Consider the following 4,448-nt stretch of genomic DNA (forward strand, 5'->3'; position numbering starts at 1 on the left):
TTGAGTAAATTAAAACTCCATATTAAGTTAATTTCAATTCTATATTGAGTAAAACAAAACTCAACATTGAGTGAAATGGCAGTAGAGTTGTTTTCTTTTTACACTACATAGAGTAAACTGGCTGCATCTACTCTGTGCATAGCTGCCTTCATTCGGCTCCACTGTACCCTGTGGCCTAAGGACCTCAGTCTTCCCATGACTAACCTGTAGCCAATATGGGGCATCTGAGCTAAAGTGTCAAGCTCCTGGTCTGACATTTTATTGTAATCATTCAAATTGAGCCATACTTAAAATATTCTGGTTCCAAAGGAAGGAGTGGAAAGCTGCACACTCATTTCTCTAATGCAGTCTTTTTCATTTTTGATTCCATCAAATTCTATTTAACATTTCGGCATTTATTGTCCTCTTAAAGGGGATGTGTGACTGGGTGGCTTTCAAGGCTTGTGACTATTATGAAACATTGAAGTGCCCCTTGTACCCCTTAACACTGTTTCTAACTCAAAAAGTGACATACTGCTTGTTTTCCAAATTACTTTTTCCACAACAGAATCGAACGGCTGTGGCGTGTTGTGTGGACAGCAGTAACTAGCACATATTATGATGTCCTGCACACACTTGAAGAAGAGGGACTACTGGATATCACAAACACACTGCACATCTTCCTGGTGCACTATGTGTTCCTACCCCGTCTCTGCAGGGACCTTCACACCTTCACTGAAGGATGGAACCATCACCCACCCCTCAGGAGTTGTGGCAGTTGGGCCTGCTGCAAAACAGCACAGATTAGGCTGAGAATGTTGAGGTACACACTTACTTTTCTCTGTTGAACATACTTTGATTCAGGCAGTACGTCCTTTAATAAATGTATGCTTACACTGCTATTTGAATGTTAGGATCTGCAAGAACTTGACATAGACTGGGAGAGTGCCCTTTACCATGATGAGGCCCTACCAGAATCTGGGGTTGTTCTTCCAGAACTTCCCACGCCCCTAAATGAGCAAGATATGACAGAACTACAAGCTGCTGTGGACCCTACAGAGCTGTCAGACTCCCATGGTCGAGACATTTACTGTCGTTGTCTTCAAATCATTCAGTGAGCAACTGTCATGTTGGTAAGTCTGAGCACCAACTGCTTTGCCATATACTGTACATGTAGACATATGAAAAAGACCAAGTCACAGTTTGTAGAATTGAACAAACATCTTTATATTTAGAATTGAGGTGTTATTTTATTTTTATTTTTTTTATACTTTATTTACAATTTTCAGAAACATAAAGTGTTGACAGGACATAATACAAATTCAAAAACAAAACATAGGGTAAAAACACATACCACAAACAAACAAACAAACAGAAATAAAAAAACAAGCTGCCAGACAGATTACTCAATTACATATCAGAATCAGAATCAGAATTCTTTTTATTGCCAAGTATATTTACACATACAGGAAATTGCCTTGGTGTGGTTGGTGCCTTTGGACATAACAACAAATCGGACATAAAACAACAATATATACAGAAAAAACAATAGGCACGTGCGGTGCTAAGGTGCAGTGATTGGTTCCGGATAGTGCCAACAATATATAAGTTATAAGTTATGTGCGGGGGGGGGCAGAGTCAGTGTGATGCAGGGGGCTTGTTTGTGAGCCCCACTGCCATGGGGAAAAAACTGTTCAGGTGGCGCGAGGTTTTGGTCTTGATGGCCCGGAACCTTTTTCCAGATGGGAGTCTCTGGAATAGGTGGTGGCCGGGATGGGAAGGATCAGCAATGATCTTGCCTGCTCTCTTCCTGGTCCTGGAGTGGAACAGGTGTAGGAGAGCCGGCAGGTCACAGCCGATGACCTTCTCAGCTGACCGAATGATCCGCTGCAGTCTGCCCTTGTCCTTGGCAGTGGAGGCAGCGAACCAGACGGTGATTGATGCAGTGAGGATGGACTCAATGATGGCCGTGTAGAACTCGACCATCACTTTCTGCGGCATGTTGAATTTCTTCAGTTGCCGCAGGAAGAACATCCTCTGCTGGGCCTTCTTGGTGATGGTGGTGATGTTCTCAGCCCACCTCAGGTCCTGTGCAATTATAGTCCCCAGGAATCTGAAAGACTCCACTGTTTTAACTGGGGAGTCGCACATGGTGAGGGGGGCGGTTTGGGCTGGGCTCCTCCTGAAGTCTGCTACCATCTCTACAGTTTTCGAAGAGTTCAGCTCCAGGAAGTTCTGGCTGCACCAGGAAGCCAGGCTGTCAACTTCCTCTCTGTAGGCGGCCTCGTCCCCATTGGAGATTAATCCAATTAGGGTTGTGTCGTCTGCAAACTTCAGGAGTTTGACAGAGGGGTGGCTGGAGATGCAGTTGTTGGTGTAGAGGGAGAAGAGAAGAGGGGAGAGCACACAACCTTGTGGGGCTCCAGTGCTGTCAGGAAGTCAGTGATCCACCTGCAGGTGGGCTCAGGCACGCTCAGCTGTGTCAACTTGTCTCGGAGAAGAGCTGGGGCGATAGTGTTGAATGCGGAGCTGAAGTCCACAAACAGGATCCTGGCGTAGGTGCCGGGGGAGTCAAGGTGCTCAAGGTGCTGGAGGATGAAGTGGAGTCCCATGTTGACTGCGTCGTCTACAGACCTGTTGGCTCTGTAGGCAAACTGCAGTGGGTCGAGGAGGTGGTTGGTTATGGCCTTGAGGTGGGTCAGCACGAGGTGCTCAAAGGTCTTCATTACTACAGAGGTCAGGGCGACTGGTCTGTAGTCATTAAGGTCTGTGATCCTCTGCTTTTTGGGAACGGGGATGATGGTGGATGTTTTGAGGCAGGCAGGTACCACGCATTCAGCCAGTGAGGTGTTGAAGATGTCCGTGAACACTGGAGACAGCTGATCCGCACAGTACCTTAGTGTGGAGGGGGAGACAGCGTCTGGTCCAGCTGCCTTGCGGGGGTTCAGTCTCTTCAGTAGTTTGTTGACATCTCTCTCCTGAATGGAGAGAGGTGTGATGGGGGGGGGGGGGCAGTCTGGGACCATTTTGTGGGGGGGGGAAGTGTCTTTGTCCAGGCTGGGAAGAAGAGGTGTGATAGCTGTGGGGGGGGGTTCAGAATGTGGGGTAGGGTTAGAACTGGTCCATTGTCTGTCGAATCTGCAGTAGAACTCATTCAGGTCGTTTGCAAGTTGAAGGTCTTCCACAGAGTGGGGGGATTTGGTTTTGCAGCCGGTGATCACCCGAAGGCCTTTCCAGACTGACGAGGAGTCGTTGGCTGCAAATTGTTGTTCCAGCTTCTTTGAATACTGTCGTTTGGCCTCCTTAATCTCCTTGCCAAACGAGTATTTAGCCAGTCTGAACCTATCCTTGTCCCCAGTCTTGAAGGCCACCTCTTTCTCCAAACGAAGCTGTTTGAGTTTTGCTGTGAACCAGGGCTTGTCGTTGTTGTAACTCACCCTGGTGCGTGTTGGAATGCATCTGTCCTCACAGAAGCTGATGTATGACGTCACAGCATCTGTAAATTCGTCCAGGCTGTTGGAAGAAGTTCTAAAAATGTCCCAGTCTGTGTTGTCCAGGCAATCACGCAGCTCCTCCACAGCTTCACTGCTGCTCCAGTTCTTAGATCTCAGCACAGCAGGTTTAGAAAGTTTGAGTTTCTGTCTGTAGGCCGGGATCAGATGAATAAGCGCGTGGTCGGATAGACCCAGAGCAGCGCGGGAAACTGCATGATAAGCCCTGCTGATGGTACTGTAGCAGTGGTCCAGAGTATTCTCCCCTCTGGTCGGGCATTTAACAAACTGTTTGTATTTGGGGAGTTCGTGAGTTAAGTTGCCCTTATTAAAGTCCCCAATGACAATAACAGGGGAGTACGTGTTCTCTCTCCTTCTCTCCACTCCTAGTATCTGATCAGCGAGTTGACGCTGAGCCTCGCGCACGTCAGCTTGCGGTGGGATGTAAACTCCGGCCAGGATAAAAGAAGTGAATTCACGGGGAGAGTAAAACGGTCTGCAGGTGATGAAAAAAGATTCCAGGTCAGGAGAACAGGATTGTAAAATCACTTTCACGTCGCTGCACCAGCCATGGTTTATACAGAAACAAATCCCTCCGCCTTTTGCTTTGCGTGAGAGGATCGGTCCGCGGGTAACAGCTGAAAGCCGGTCAGCTGTGCGGCAGAGTCCGGTGTAGATTCGGTCAGCCACGATTCCGTAAAACACAGAACAGAAGAAAGGGAAAAGTCTCTATTTGTCCTGATGAGAAGGCGCAGTTCGTCCATCTTATTGCACAGTGAGCGGACATTGGAGAGGATTATACTCGGGAGAGGCGAGCATAATCCTCTCTCCCTGAAGCGCACCAGGGCCCCAGCGCGCTTTCCTCTCCGTCTCCGCCTCAGTCTCGCTGCGTGACCGAGGACCACGGCACCTTTGATAAGTAAATCCACTAAATCCACGGAAGAGGCGAGAAAGTTGGGAAATATATGGTCTTTCGAG

The sequence above is a fragment of the Hippoglossus stenolepis genome, chromosome 4, assembly GCF_022539355.2.
Source record: "Hippoglossus stenolepis isolate QCI-W04-F060 chromosome 4, HSTE1.2, whole genome shotgun sequence".
NCBI classification, from domain to species: domain Eukaryota; kingdom Metazoa; phylum Chordata; class Actinopteri; order Pleuronectiformes; family Pleuronectidae; genus Hippoglossus; species Hippoglossus stenolepis.